Source organism: Coenobita brevimanus, chromosome 115 (assembly GCF_032717465.1).
Source record: "Coenobita brevimanus isolate Jiangsu-jjx chromosome 115, ASM3271746v2, whole genome shotgun sequence".
NCBI lineage: Eukaryota > Metazoa > Arthropoda > Malacostraca > Decapoda > Coenobitidae > Coenobita > Coenobita brevimanus.
The window spans coordinates 5,233,711-5,251,532 of NC_137068.1; the positions used below are offsets into that span (position 1 = coordinate 5,233,711).

The window sequence follows — 17,822 nt, forward strand, 5'->3', positions numbered from 1 at the left end:
ACCCAACCCACCCATACTCACTGCATAATCACACCCAGCTACCCACCCACCCCACCCATACTCACTGCATAATCACACCCAGCTACCCACCCACCCCACCCAGACCAAGCTACCTATGCACCCCACCAGACCCATTTACCCACCTACCCATCTCATGGGACCACACCACTTATTCACATATTAAACCCACCTACCCACCTCACAAAGACCTAGCTACTGACCTACCCACCTCACATAGGCCTACCTACCCACCTCGCCAACCCACCCATTGTAGAACGTCATATACCTACCCATCTGTCCACATACCCATCCATACATACACCCACCTACAGCTACACCCCCACCCATGCACAGCTTTACCCACTGACCCACCGACTGACCCCCACACCTACACATTTGCCCACCCACTGACATTCATGCACCGACCCACACATTCACATACGTACCACTGACACCTTCACATTCCTCCCAAGTGGTAATTTGATATACTCCCAGCCGCCACCTGTGCACATGCTCACCGAGATGTACCTATCCACATACACACATACACCTATCCACATACTCCTGCACATACGCCTGTTCACATACGCCTGTTCACATACTCACGTATACCTATGCATATACCGACTGACATACCTATCCACATAATCACATATAGCTGTCCACTCCTACCCGCACACCACACACCTGTGCATCCATACACCCACACCACCCACTGACCAATCCTTAACTCTGTCGCACCTACCCATCCACCCACCCACCCTACCCCACACGAGCCACCCACCCAAGCCACCTACCCTTACCTCCACCGCACCCCATCCACCAGGCAACCCACCAACCTGTTCCTCACTCACCCATCCCTCCGACGCTTAGCGCTACCCTAACCACCCCTTATGCCTCTACCCCTCCAACCCCCACCCCATACCACATCCACCCCTCAAACTCAATCCCTACCACACCCATCCCTCCAACCCCAGCCTCTACCACCGTACCCCTATCCTATTAACCCCTCGAACCCCTACCTCTACAAGCCTTATCCCTTCCCCTCCAATCCCTATCTCTACAACCTATACCACATCCCCTTCCCCACCTACCCCATCCATTTCCCCCTACTCCATCCATTTCCCCCTACCCCATCCATTTCCCCCTACCCCATCCATTTCCCCCTACCCCATCCATTTCCCCCTACCCCATCCATTTCCCCCTACCCCATCCATTTCCCCCTACCCCATCCATTTCCCCCTACCCCACCCATTTCCCCCTACCCCACCCATCTCCCCCTACAATCCCTATCTCTACAACCTATACCACAACCCCTTCCCCACCTACCCCACCCATCTCCCCCTACCCCACCCATCTCCCCCTACCCCCTCCCTACCCACATATACCCACTCACCCATTGACACCGATACACCTTCCTGCCCACCGACGATACCCTCAACCATACACCCTCTCACCCACCCACTTCCTCACCCACACTTCACACCCACACTTCACACCCAAACCCAACTACCCCACACACCCATACATCTTTACCCCAACAGTCACACACTCACTGACTCCACAGACACCTAACCACTCACCTGTGTACCAAGCAATATCCACATCCACACTCACACCCATACTTAATTACTCCCTCAACTACCCATCCACACCCACCCTACCGATGCCTACACCCACACGGTCACACACCCACAGATGGCAACACATTGTCACTCACCCACCCATCTACAATACCCTCAACCCAACACACACACACACACACCATCAATTTTTACCCACATTCCTTACACTCACACACTGACACATCCTATGCATGGCTAACCACATATCTACGTACCCACCCCCAAGCAGCTACCCACACCTACCTATCCACCCAGATACCCACACACACACACACACACACACACACACACACACACACACTGGCCTTGTCACTCCCATGCTTAACTACCCACATTCACACAAAAACGCATCCACCCACACGCACATATTCCTTCACGCGTCTATTGCCAGACATCTTAATCTCGTAAGGGGTGGCCACAAATGAATGTCCTCCATGTTGCCCTGTCCCCTGCTATTTTACTTCATTGTTCCCAGTTCACACACCCCTGTCTCATATATCTTCCATCTCATCCCCTCCCTCTCTCCCCGTACACCTTAGTCACATATATTCTCCTCATGAGTGTCTCAGTCTCTATCACACTTGCAACCACACCACAATGTTCCTTCACTTCCTCATTTGTTAGTCTGTTGCTCCATGTAACTGTACATGCTCCTCTCAAACAACTCCTTTTCACTGCTCTCACTCTTGACTTGTGTCCTTCCAACACTGTCGAAGCTTAATTTCCAAATGTTAGCATTGGTATCACATTGCTTTCATTGAATGGGCTTTTTACTTTCATGGTCACTTTTCTATTGTAATTTTTCCACTGCTTTCAAAGAAGTAGCAACCTTTTTTCCTTGTTTTACACTTTCAAGCACGTCACCCTCCAAACTTCCATCCTTACTCCTAACAATACACAAGTACTTAAATGCACTCATAATTTCCGTTTCGTCATCATCGAGCCGCATTGTACATTTATTGATTTCATTTCTCTAGAAGACCATAACTTGACTCTTCCCTACATCCACCTTTAGATTTTGTTTCTTATACGCTCCGTCTTCACTTAAGAAAACAGTATCATATGCAAACAACCATATAGGAAGTTTCAAAACGATGCCCTCTCTCCTTAGGGTCGCTCCCACATCTACTGCCCTTCCTTGTATCTCTTTTATAATCCCATCCATATACAGATTGAACAACCCACCACTAACTACTCACACCACATTCCTGTCACCCACACCTTCACATTCCCCCCTAACCCACACCTTCACATTCCCCCCTAACCCACACCTTCATGTTCCCCCTAAGTGACATCTTCCCATTCCCACAACCGACACCTTAATATTCCTCTCAACCAACATCAGTGCACTTAGTCACTGATATATACCTACTGACATTACCATGCAATAACCACTGCATCGACTCCTCCACATATCCACTAACCTACACCATATTATTTATCCACCCACATCCACCCATCCGCACCCACGCATGGCCCAATGCATCCACATACCTACTAATCGATGCCCATCCACCTACAACCCAACATTGTTGCATCCATCCAACCCACAAACATTCACCCACCCATGTCACCGCCAAACATTCACTCAGGTACCCCACCCCCACCGACCCACCCACCCCATCCACACCTGCCTACTGATCTACAGCATCCACACCCACTCCTAACAGCTCACCTACATAGTTACTTACATCAACACCCACATCCCTACGTCGTCACCTACACACTACCCACAAACTCATCCCCAGAGCAACCGACACCCATACTTGCTCTACCCACACACCCAGATCCACATAATCACCCAAACTCCAATGCGCGCATGCGCGCACACGCACGCACGCACACGCACAACACACACACTTCCTCTACCCACACATCCAGATCTACATACCCACCCATGCACCAGCCGACACCCACACTTCATCTACCCATACCCCTACAATCACACATCCACTTACCCGACCCATGGCTAACCACTTTCCCATTTATTCACTAGCATCCATACCCTCACCCTCACCCACACCCTCACCCACACCCACACCCACACCTTCATCCACACACACCTAACAAATCACTTAGCTACCCACCCAGACCCACGTACCCACAAACCCCACTAGACCCACTTACCCACAAACCCCACTAGACCCACCTACCTACCCATCCCACCAGACCCACTTACACACTAACCCATCTCACAGACCCACAATACTTATCCACTTCATAGACCAACTTTTTCACCTCAGACAGACCCAGATACCCACCCCACATAAATCATCATAATACTTACCCATCTTTCCACATACCCATCCCTACATACACCCACCTACCCATCCCTACATACACCCACCTACCCATCCATACATACACCCACCTACACCCTCATGCATGCACACCATTACCTATTCACACATCCACTGATCCCCACTGACCCCCACACCTACACATTCACCCACCCACTGACACATTCATGCACCAAGCCACACATTCACATACTTACCACTGAGACTTTTGCATTCCTCCCAAGTGTTAATTTCATATACTCCCCAACTGACACCTCTGGACACACTCACCGAGACATACCTATCCACATACTGAAGCACATAGAACCATTCACATAGTCTTGCACATACACCTATCAACACACTCATGCACATACTCCTATTCACATACTGTTGCACATACACCTATCCACATTTTCAAGCACATACACCTATTCACATACTCATGTATACCTGTGCATATAGCCACTGACATACCTATCCACATACTCATTTACATATAGCTCTCCACCCATACCCCTGCACCACCCACCTATCCACCCCTACATCCACACCACCCACCTATCCACCCATCCACCCCTACATCCACACCACCCCTACATCCACACCACCCCTACATCCACACCACCCACCCCTACATCCACACCACCCACCCCTACATCCACACCACCCACCCCTACATCCACACCACCCACCCCTACATCCACACCACCCACCCCTACATCCACACCACCCACCCCTACATCCACACCACCCACCCCTACATCCACACCACCCACCTATCCAACCCTTACATCCACACCACCCACCTATCCATCCCTACATCCACAACACTCACCAACCCATCCCTTACTCTAACGCACCCACGTACCCTACCCTATCACACACACCCGTACCTGACCCCACCCACCACTTCCCGAACCCACCTGCCCCTACCCGACTCCACCCGCCTGTACCTTACCTCATCCTCCTTTACCCTACCCCATCCTCCTGTACTTGACCCCACCCGCCTGTACCTGACCTCATCCTTCCCTACTCGACCCCATCCTCACCTACTTGACCCCACACATCCCTACCCTTCCACACTACACCCCACCCTTTTTGCCTTTACCCGTACTCCTACCTCACCCACACCTCCAACCCCCTACCCCACTCACTTACTGCTCCCCCTTCTCCAACCCTACCCATTCACTCCTAGCTCCCTCTACCCCACCCACCTAACTATTCGTACCCCATCACCCTCCTGCCGTAGCCGTATCCCTTCCAGGCTTGGAGTAATTGTAATTGTAATTTAATTGAAATATAATTAATTACACATTTTTAAGATAATTGTAATTGTAATTCGTTATTTCTAATGATGTGTAATTATAATTGTAATTGTGTTTTTAAGTAATATAGTAATTGTATTTGTAATTGTAATTGAGCATTTAGGAGAAGAACAATTATAATTACGTCACACAAATACTTTGATAAACGTATATAGTATGATATCCTGAACAGAGAGAGAGACAGAGAGAGAGAAGGGTGGATTTGCTCTGAAGTAAACATGTTACACGAGACAGTATTATTAGATGATAAAAAAAAAAAAAAGTGTATAAATGTTTTGAGTAATCTGCAATTTATTTTTTTTTTACCTGTGTATAAGTAATTGAAATATAATTGAACACAAACTAGGTTGTAATTGTAATTGCAATTGTAATTTGGAAGTATTAAAACTGAGTAATTGTAATTGTAATTGTATTTGTCATATTTTTCCTTCCCTGTAATTGTATTTGTAACTGTAATGTAATAATGGGCAAGTAATTCTAATTGTAATTGTAACTGACTGAAAGCATATGTAATTACTCCAAGCCTGATCCCTTCTGCCTGTATCCCTACCCCACCCACCCACCCCTACCTCCACACCACCCCAGCCAGCAGCCTACGCACCAACCTGTACTTCACTCACCCATCCCTCCCATCCCTAGCCCTACCCTAATCACCCCTTCTGGCTCTATCCCCACTCCACCCATCCACCCAGCTGCTCAAACCCCACCACCTTTCATGGTCCTACTGCACTTACCTCTTCAACCAGTACCTCTACCCCACCCGTGGCTCCACCCCCTACTCCTTACCCACCACCACACCCACCCGTCTAACCCCTACTCCCACAGTGCCCACCCCTCCCACCCCTATGACACTCACACCCAACCTCCAACCAGTACGAATACCACACCCACACCCAACTCCTAACCCCTACCACACCCACACCCAACTCCTAACCCCTACCACACCCACACCCAACTCCTAACCCCTACCACACCCACACCCAACTCCTAACCCCTACCACACCCACACCCAACTCCTAACCCCTACCACACCCACACCCAACTCCTAACCCCTACCACACCCACACCCAACTCCTAACCCCTACCACACCCACACCCAACTCCTAACCCCTACCACACCCACACCCAACTCCTAACCCCTACCACACCCACACCCACACCCAACTCCTAACCCCTACCACACCCACACCCAACTCCTAACCCCTACCACACCCACACCCAACTCCTAACCCCTACCACACCCACACCCAACTCCTAACCCCTACCACACCCACACCCAACTCCTAACCCCTACCACACCCACACCCAACTCCTAACCCCTACCACACCCACACCCAACTCCTAACCCCTACCACACCCACACCCAAACCCAAGCCCAAACCCCTACCACACCCACACCCAAACCCAAGCCCAAACCCCTATCACACCCACACCCAAACCCAAGCCCAAACCCCTATCACACCCACACCCAAACCCAAGCCCGAACCCCTATCACACCCACACCCAAACCCAAGCCCAAACCCCTATCACACCCACACCCAAACCCAAGCCCAAACCCCTATCACACCCACACCCAAACCCAAGCCCGAACCCCTACCACACCCACACCCAAGCCCGAACCCCTACCACACCCACACCCAACCCCGAACCCCTACCACACCCACACCCAACCCCGAACCCCTACCACACCCACACCCAACCCCGAACCCCTACCACACCCACACCCAACCCCGAACCCCTACCACACCCACACCCAACCCCGAACCCCTACCACACCCACACCCAACCCCGAACCCCTACCACACCCACACCCAACCCCGAACCCCTACCACACCCACACCCAACCCCGAACCCCTACCACACCCACACCCAACCCCGAACCCCTACCACACCCACACCCAACCCCGAACCCCTACCACACCCACACCCAACCCCGAACCCCTACCACACCCACACCCAACCCCGAACCCCTACCACACCCACACCCAACCCCGAACCCCTACCACACCCACACCCAACCCCGAACCCCTACCACACCCACACCCAACCCCCCACCCCCACCACACCCACACCCAACCCCGAACCACTACCACACCCTCCCCCAAGACCGAACCCCTACCACACCCACACCCAACTCCGAACCCCTACCACACCCACACCCAACCCCGAACCCCTACCACACCCACACCCAACCCCGAACCCCTACCACACCCACACCCCCAACTCTAACCCCTATCACAGCAACATTTCCATGCCGTACCCTACCGAGCCCTTAAATTTCTGCCCCTACTGCATCTATTCCTCCAACCTCTACTCCTACAACCCTATCCCTACCACACCAACCCCTCCATCCCGTACCTGTACATGCCCTAACTGTATCCCTCTAATGCCTATCTTTACAACCCATACCCAAACCTCTGACCCACCCACCTATCCCTACCGCCATCCCACCCACCTACCCCTACCGCCATCCCACCCACCTACCCCTACCACCATCCCACCCACCTACCCCTACCGCCATCCCACCCACCGACACCCATACATCTTCTTAGCCACCGACGATACACTCACCCATACACCCTCCCACCCACCCACTCTCTCACTCACTTCACACCCCACAGCCAACTCAACACAACCATGCATCCTCTTCCCAGCAGTCACACAAACTCCACCACGCTTAACCACTCGCCTAGCAACCAACCAACATCCACATCCACACTTACACCCAAACTTAACTACTCCCTTAACTACTCATCCACACCCACCCTAACTATCCCCACACCCACACATTCATACACACACGGATGGCCACACATGGATGGCCACACATTGTTAATCCTCCACCCACCCACCCACCACACCCTAACCCCTACACATATACACCAACACCATGAATATTTACACACCCTCACCCCCTATGCTCACACACTCACCCATCCCATCCATGGCTACCTACATATCCAACCACCACCCACAACCAGCTACCCACACCTACCTATCCACCACCCACAACCAGCTACCCACACCTACCTATCCACCACCCACAACCAGCTACCCACACCTACCTATCCACCACCCACAACCAGCTACCCACACCTACCTATCCACCACCCACAACCAGCTACCCACACCTACCTATCCACCCAGATACCCACACACACAATGACCTACTCACCCACTGTTAAACTACCCATCCACACACATACCTACACAACCACTCAGTCACGAACCCACACATGTAACCACCCACATATGTAACCACCCACATTCACACATCCAGCCACCCATCCACACCCACATATTCACACATCCAGCCACCCATCCACACCCACATATTCACACATCCGTCTGTCTATTGGCCGACACCTTAATCCCATAAGGGGTGGTAAAAACAAATCTCCTCCATGTCACTCTGTCCCCTGCGATTTTACTGCCCTGCTCCCAGCGCGCATTCATCTCTCGCATGTATCTCTCCCTTTGATGCCCCATCTTCTCCCCCACTACACCTCACTCACATACATTCTCCTCGTTAGTGTCTCACTGTCCATCCTCCACATGGTGAAACCGCTTCAATTTATTTTTCATAACGCTTTCTATCACATTTATTTGCACACCACAACGCTCCTTCACTTTGTCATTTGTCAGTTTGTCGCTCTGTGTAACTCCACATCCACATTAACACCACAGAGCTCCATCAGTTCCTCATATGTCAGTCTCTGTCCATGTAACTTCATATGCTCCTCTCAAATAACTCATTTCCACTGCTCATACTCTTGACTTGTGTCCTTCCAAGAATGTCCAAGCTTCATTTCCAAACGTTATAGTTGGCATGACAATGCTGTCATCCAGCTTTTTTTTTTTTTTTTTTTTTTTACCTCCGTGCTCACCTCCCTGTTTCGTATCATTGCTTTCAAAGAACCATCATCATCATCAGCCAGCAACCTTTATATATATATATATATATATATATATATATATATATATATATATCCTTTGAAGCATTTCACCTTCCAAACTTGCATCCTTAGTAATGACACTCCCAAGAACTTAAATTTACTCTCATTTTCCACTTACTTATCATCTACCCTCACTGTACATTTAGTGCCGTCATTTCTGTCGAAGACCATAATTTTACTCTTCCCTCTATTCACGTTTAGAGTCCGTTTCTTACACAGTCCCAAATTCATTCACCAAGCCTTGCAGTTTCCCTTGCTCTTCTCTTAACAATACAGAATCATCTGTAAACAATATGGGAAGTGTCCAAGCACTGCCCTCTCTGATCAAGATCGCTCCCACATCCACTGGCCAACCTTTTATCTGGTTTATAACCCCATCCATATACAGATTGAACTACCGTGGAGACATGACATAATCATGTTTAAATGCAACATCGTGATAGTAAAAATCACTCAGTTCACCAGTCAGACACACCACAGCCTTAGCATCCTCACACATACTTTTTATTCAGGAACTTCCCAGTTACGGCATCTACTTACACTTGTCCACATACCTATCCACCCACACCTGTTGGCATACCTACCCGTACACCATCCCACCCACAACCTTACCCATACACCATGCCACCTGCAGCCTTACTCATACACCATCTCACCTGCACCCTTACCCTTACACTATCCTACCTGCAACCTTACTCATACACTATGTCACCCGCAACCTTACTCATACAGCATCCCACCCGCAACGTTACCCATACAGCATCCCACCTGCAGCCTTAACCATACAGCATCCCACCTGCAACTTTACGCATGCAGCATCCCACCTGCAACCTTATACATCATCCCACTTACGACCTTACCCATACACCATCCCACCTTCGACCTTACCCTTACAGCATCCCAGCTACAACCTTACCCTTACAGCATCCCAGCTACAACCTTACCCGTACAGCATCCCTCCCACATCCTGACCTTTATACTGACCTATCATGGCCTCACCCATAGATCGGGTCACCCATCCACCAAACCCCTCACATCCTCCTGTATTGAATCACCCATTCACACCCTGATCCATATGTCCTCATTTCACCCAGACCCACATATGTATGCCATCTCCAACACCCACCACTTCACATACTTATTTGTCCAGAAACTCATCAACCCACAATCACCTACACCCTAGCCACCAGCCTACTCAGCAGTCCCCACAAATACACACACACACACACACACACACACACACACACACATACATACATACACTGTCTGTCTCTGTCTCTGTCTCTCTCTTTCTCGCTTTGTCTGTCTCTGTCTCCATTAACGCACTCAGACGTCTTAAATTCACATTGACACCCAGACCACCCGTGAGTGATAATTGAGCCACCTACCTAAGGAAAACTACCGCTGCACCACAAGGTACCCAAAGTCACACACTCATGCACCCACCCACAATCAGGTACCCACACCCACACACTCATGCACCCACCCACAATCAGGTACCCACACCCACACACCCAACCACAAGTAGGTACCCAGACTCACCTAATAACAACGAGGTACCAACACCCACAAACTCATAGGTAGGTACAGACGTCGGAAGATGTTCGTTTCCTTTTCCGTGTTTGTAACACTGCTTGATGGAGAGGTATCCCCTCCTCCTCCCTTCCTCATAGTCCCACACTCCCACCCAACCCCCCCACTTTTCTCTCCGACCCCATAACCCCACCCGGTACCCTCCACACTCTCGCTCACAGCCAGCTAGGGGTTGCTGTACTTCAAGCACCTCTCTGATTACGTGTAGTCCGAACAGCTAATAAAGGAATAGTACAGTATAAATCATAAACCAAGTTAGGAAAAGGTTTACTACACTGAGAGAGAGAGAGAGAGAGAGAGAGAGAGAGAGAGAGGAGTTACAAGGAAAACTTAGGATCTTAATGACTATGCAGTCCATACCGTGGAGATACTTCTTGTTTGCCTGGGAATGCATATCCAATTCACATTTATTCTAGTGTAAGATCCTGCCAATGAATCCCTTCAACTTTTCTACTGTAGTGTTAACAACGTCCATGTTCAGTCAGTTCCATGCGGTGCAGATCTTGCACGTGAAAAAGTTTTCACCTAATTCTGCTGGTAAATTTTTTCATTTACAGCTTCCAGTCATGGTTGTGTGCCGAGTCCGTGTTAAGAGTAAGCAACTTTCTATGTAATGATTGTGAAACCCATTCTGATTTTAAATACTTTAACTATAGTCGCGGCACACGACTCTTGAGGTTGTTATTATCGTGCCCTGGCAACCTACCATTCAAAAGTGCGTCTGATTTCGTGTATAACATGCGATGCATGTGATTCGTGTACAATATGTTCGTATATAATAATAATCGTGTATAATATATTCTTGTATAATGTTATTATTCGTGTATAAGATGATACGAAATCGGACGCACTTTTGAATGGTAGGTTGCCATGGTACGATAATGACAACCTTAGTCGTGCGCCGGGATAACCTCGTGGTCTACGAGTTCCTACTAAAAAGGTCCCACAGCCCTCAGGCGAACCTGATATCTTTGTCTCCTGAGTTGATGTATGTCTTTTTCAAGCGACCAAAATTCCACACCAACTCAGAAAGTGGCCGTATTAAAGAGATACAGACTATGAGAACAATCTCTTTTTTCCGAGAGAGAGAGAGAGAGAGAGAGAGAGAGAGAGAGAGAGAGACTTGGAGTGGTAAGAACAATCAGGAGAAATAATGATTTAAAAAAAAAAAGGATTGAGAGGAAGAAAACACGCAAGTGAAATAATGGAACAGGGGAGTGACACGAACGGAAGCGCGCGCGCGCGCACACACACACACACACACACACACACACACACACACACACACACACACACACACACAATAATTGTCGACCTATCTGTCTGTGCCTGTCTGTGTACTGCCCCTCCCCCCCCCATCTCTCTCTCTCTCTCTCTCTCTGGATCCTTTGTCTCATCCCCAGTTTCCTTTGCCCTCCTTCCCCTTTCTTTAAAGCTATCTGCTCAGTTCCTACCTTCCTTCCTCTTTCCTTCGTCTCTCTCCCCCCTCTGTCACTCCCTCCTTACCTCACGCATCTTTTCTCCCTCCCTGTGTCACAACTTGGTCATACTTTTTTCATCTGTCACATATCTTACCTTTTTTTCTCCATTACTCTTTCCCTAGTTCTTTACTTGTATTAAATCCCTTCCCTTCACTGCTTTCTTCCCCCAGTAATAACTGTATGCTCTTTTTCTCTCTCCTTTCTCCGTCTGTCCCTGTCCCCCGAAATCTTTTTTCATTCCGCTCTTGCCACTGTCGTTCCCTCCCTCCCCTTGTGTTCCGTTCTTAACATCCCCCTTCTCTTTCTGACCCCCTAAATTAACTATTTTCTTCCCACCCATAATCTCTACTTTCTCTCCGCAAAAATCTCTGTTCCTGTCCCTCCCTGTTTATTTGAATGTTACATTCGTTCTACTCACCCTCAGTACTTTCGTCTTTTCCGGCTTAGTTCTTTCCCTGCGTCCTTGCCAGAGTAACACACTTTCTTTCTGCTTCCTGTTACCTTGCCCCCTTTTCCAATTTTTCTCATTATCGTTCTCAGTATTCAGTTCCGTAGCTCTCGTTCCCACTTTCTCCTTTTGTTATCCCTATTTCTGTGTTTTTTCCATTCCCCTTTTCTCTCAGCTGTCTCCCCTTTTGTCTCTGCTTCCTTGACTCTTGGTATTTCTATTCATATCTCCCTTTTCTCTTTCCCTTTCACACTGCTTGTATCTCATTTCACCTCTCCATTGCCTCCCTTCCTCCCTTCTCTCCATTGCCTCCCTCTCTCCCTTGTTCTCTTCATTGCCTCCCTCTCTCCCTTGCTCTCTTCATTGCCTCCCTCTCTCCCTTGCTCTCTTCATTGCCTCCCTCTCTCCCTTGCTCTCTTCATTGCCTCCCTCTCTCCCTTGCTCTCTTCATTGCCTCCCTCCCTCCCTTCTCTCCATTGCCTTCCTCCCTCCCTTGCTCTCTCCATTGCCTCCCTCCCTCCCTTGCTTTCTTCATTGCCTCCCTCCCTCCCTTGCTCTCTCCAGTTCCTCCTTCCCTCCCTCCAGTGCCCCTCTCCCTCTCTTCTCTCCCCTCTCCCCCCCCCTCCCCTCTCCCGTGCCTTGCCGATGTAAACACTAAAGGATATTTTTTAACTATTGAACATATTAATGCTCGATCATTACAGTGTAATTTGGATGAAATAATATTGTTATTGAAAGACAGAATTATTGACATCCTATGTGTTAGTGAATCATGGCTTGTTCTCATTACCCCGAACGATTTTGTTAATATACCAGAGTATAAGATATTACGATGTGACAGTGGCCGTGGACGTGGCGTATGCATTTATATCAAGGATGTCTTATCAGCCAGTGTCATAGAATTAAATGTCCCTAAGCAACCAGGCATTGAAGATGTCTGGGTAACGGTACAGTGTCGCAAATTGCCAGCCGTTATTGTCGGATGCATGTACCGACACCCTAAAGCTCCAGTTGCCACTTTTGATTATATACAGGATACATTTAGATCAATTTGTATGCGAAATAAAACATTTTTTGTTCTTGGTGACTTCAATGATAATCAATTTGCTAATGATAACAAGATTAAAAAGATCTTAAAGAATAATAAATTAACTCAGATAATAGATAAACCTACTAGAGTCACACCTACGTCTGCAACATTGCTGGATCTTGTAATCACTAACAAACCTGGTGTCATAAACAGTTATGATGTTATTCCCCAAGTAATTGCAGATCATGATCTTATTAGCATCTCAGTAGATTTTAGTAAACCTAAGAGACCGCCCGTTGTTCGAACTTTTCGTCACCTTGGGAACTACCACAAAGACGACTTTTGTCTTAGACTTCTACAGAGCACAGACGATTTTGATAAGATTTTGAAAACTGATGATGTAAACACACAAGTGAATATTTTTGCTGATACTTTTGTTAATTGTTTAAATGCCTGTGCTCCTTTTGTAACTAAGGAGATTAAAAGACCGTTTACACCATGGATGAACGATTGTATACGGCAAGCTATGAGCGTTAGAAATGATACTCATAAAAAACTTAAATCTGATCGACATAATATAGCTCTCTATGAACAATATAAACAAGAAAAGAAGCTTGTTAAAGCTCTCATTACAGAGGGGAAAGCAGACTACTATCGCAGTCGGTTATGTAATAGCAGAGGAAGCACTTCAGCAACGTGGAAAATAATAAGAGAAATTATCCCAAACTGTAAAATTAACTCGGACGGTTACAACTGTGATAAAAATAAAGCTGACGAATTCAATTTTCATTTTGCAAATGTCGGTAAGAAGACGTATGAACGAACACAAGAAGTCCTCCACGGTGAAAACGTGTCAGGTTCTATCAATTTCCAAATATAATCTCAAGTGAATGTAATCTTTTTAGACCTTATCCTGTAGATACCGACACTATCATTCTTACGATAAAAGGCTTAAATGAGACTCGTTCTGTGGGCTCGGATGGCATTTCACTGAGATTTGTTAAGGACGCACTGTGTTATAGCTTTTTACTTAACCTGTATTATCAATACTTCTGTCGCAACAGGCATTTTTCCTACAGCCTGGAAACATGCATTGGTACTTCCTTTCTATAAAAGTGGTGATGTAAATGATGTAAGCAATTACAGACCAATCTCACTATTGCCCATTGTCTCTAAAATACTCGAAAAGGTTGTTGCCAGTCAGCTCATACACTTCTTGGAATCTAACAAATCACTGTCTAATACGCAACATGGATCTCATCCTAGATTATCCACCGAGACCGCTCTTACTGTCATAACAGAAAATATATAACATGGACTCTAAGCAAGTTACACTGTCAACCTTGTGTGACCTCTCCAAAGCTTTCGATAGTATTAGTCACGACATTCTTTTAAGTAAATGTGCTAAGCTTAATATTGACTGCTTCTGGTTCAAAAGTTACCTAGAAAATAGGACTCAATCTGTCCGCCTGAGCAACGCTATATCTGATAAACTGAATGTAGCTTACGGGGTCGCTCAAGGCTCAATCCTTGGTCCTGTCTTGTTTACCATCTATGTTAATGACCTTGCTGAGAGTATAAATGGATGTTCTTTGGTACAATATGCTGATGATACCTAATTTCTCCATGCTGACACTATAAATAATCTCGAGGCTCTTATCTCCAAAACAGAAGGAACCTTACGGATTGCAAAACATTATTTTCTTAGAAATGGACTTATGCTAAAACCAAGAAAAACACAATGTATCTTCATAGGTAATAGACAACTTCTATCACATATTCCTCCTAACACTGTCATAAATTGTTCTGGCGAGCACATTTACCCGAGCACTAGTGTAAAAAATCTAGGTGTCTACACCGACAGATATATGTTTTTTGATGTGCATACTACTGAATTAAATAAGAAAGTCATGGGAACACTTATGTTCATAAATCAAATATGTGAAAACTTTGATAAGTCAACTCGAAAAATTGTTGTACAGTCTCTAGCTCTTAGCATAATAAATTACTGTATAGGTATATGGGTACGACAAATGATACCTTACTTCACCAAGTTCAGAAATTACAAAATTTTGCAGCTAAAGTAGCTACTGGGGGAGCAAGAAAGTATGATCATGTAACCCCCATCATAAAGGAATTAAAGTGGTTAAAGATTAAAGATAAACATATTTTTGACAGATGTACCACTGTTTATATGGCTGTCAATGGTTTTTATCCGGAGTGGTATCTAAAGTTGTCCACTGTCACTGAAAACACAGCCAGTACAACAAGACAGCGAAATAACCTTTTTGTGCCTAGAGCCAGAACAAACTGTGGTGCCAGAGTCATCACCATACTAGGACCCAAAGTGTGGAATAATTTACCTACATGTTTTCAAATCTAAACTTAGGGAGTTAATTTTAAGTGATTTGTAGTTGATATTATCATGTATCGAATATGACATGACTATTTTTGTCTGTGACTTTGTATACCGATTTGTAAGAATAACCATATTTTATGGAAATAAATTATTTGAACTTTGAACTCCCTCTCCCCGTCTACTGCCTCCCTCCCTCCCTCCCCCCCTCTCCCTCTCCCTCTCCCTCCCTCCCTCCCCCCCTCTCCCTCTCCCTCCCTCCCTCCCTCCCCCCCTCTCCCTCTCCCTCCCTCCCCCCTCTCCCTCTCCCTCCCTCCCTCCCCCCCTCTCCCTCTCCCTCCAGTGCCTCCCTCCCACCCTCTCCCTCTCCCTCCCTCTCTCCCCCCCTCTCCCTCTCCCTCCCTCCCTCCCCCTCCCCCCCTCTCCCTCCCCCTCCCTCCCTCCCCCCTCTCCCTCTCCCTCTCCCTCCCTCCCCCTCTCCCTCCCTCCCTCCCCCCCTCTCCCTCTCCCTCCGTCCCTCCCCCTTTTCCCTCCTCCTCTCCCCCTCCAGTGCCTCCCTCCCGCCCCCTCTCCCCCTCTAGTGCCTCCCTCCCGCCCCCTCTCCCCCTCCAGTGCCTCCCTCCCGCCCCCTCTCCCCCTCCAGCGCCTCCCTCCCTCCATCCTCCAGTGGCTATCTTCCCTCCCCCTCGAGTGCCTTGCTCCCTCCCTTTTCCTCCAGTGCCTCATCCCCCCCTCCCCCTCCAGTGCCTCCCTCCCCCCCTCCTCCAGTGCCTCCCTCCCCCCCTCCTCCAGTGCCTCCCTCCCCCCCTCCTCCAGTGCCTCCCTCCCACCTTCCCCCTCCAGTATCTCCCTCCTCCTCTCCTCCTCCAGTGCCACCATCCAGTGCGTACCTTCCTCCCTCCCTCGCGAGTGCCTCCCTCTCTCCCTCCAGTGCCTCCCTCCCTCCCTCCAGTGCCTCCCTCCCTCCCTCCAGTGCCTCCCTCCCTCCCTCTCCCCCCTCCGTCTCTCGCTGTCCCTCCTCCAGTGCCTTCCTCTCTCCCTCCCCCCCCTCCCACTCCAGTGCTTCCCTTCCTCCCTCCTTCCCTGCCTCCCCCTCCAGTGCCCCTCTCCCTCTCTTCCACCCCCTCCAGTGCTTCCCTCCCTCCCCCCCTCCAGTGCTTCCCTCCCTCCCCCCCTCCAGTGCTTCCCTCCCTCCCCCCCCTCCAGTGCTTCCCTCCCTCCCCCCCCTCCAGTGCTTCCCTCCCTCCCTCCCCCTCCAGTGCTTCCCTCCCTCCCTCCCCCTCCAGTGCTTCCCTCCCTCCCTCCCCCTCCAGTGCTTCCCTCCCTCCCTCCCCCTCCAGTGCTTCCCTCCCTCCATCTCTTCCGCTCTAGTGCCTCCCTCCCTCCCTCCCTCTCTCTCTTCCGCTCTAGTGCCTTCCTCCATCCCCCTTCCCTCCTTTCTCCCCTCCTTTCTCCCCTCCCCCTCCCCTCCCTCCTCCCCTCCCCCTCCCTCCTCCCCCCCTCCCCCTCCAGTGCCTGCTCCCTCCCCCTCCAGTGCCTGCCTCCCTCCCCCTCCCCCTCCAGTGCCTCCCTCTCTCTCCCTCTCCCCCTCCAATGCCTCCCTTTCCCCCCCAGTGCCTCCCTCCCTCTCCCCCCCAGTGCCTCCCTCCCTCTCCCCCCCAGTGCCTCCCTCCCTCTCCCCCCCAGTGCCTCCCTCCCCCTCCCCCCCAGTGCCTCCCTCCCTCTC

General features: G+C 49.2%; 1 pseudogene; it reads left to right on the forward strand.

Annotated features, from left to right (window-relative positions):
* Nucleotides 1–11,662: 11,662 nt before the first annotated feature.
* The window catches only part of LOC145418620 (uncharacterized), a 31,919-nt pseudogene continuing 25,759 nt past the window's right edge, over nt 11,663–17,822 (forward strand).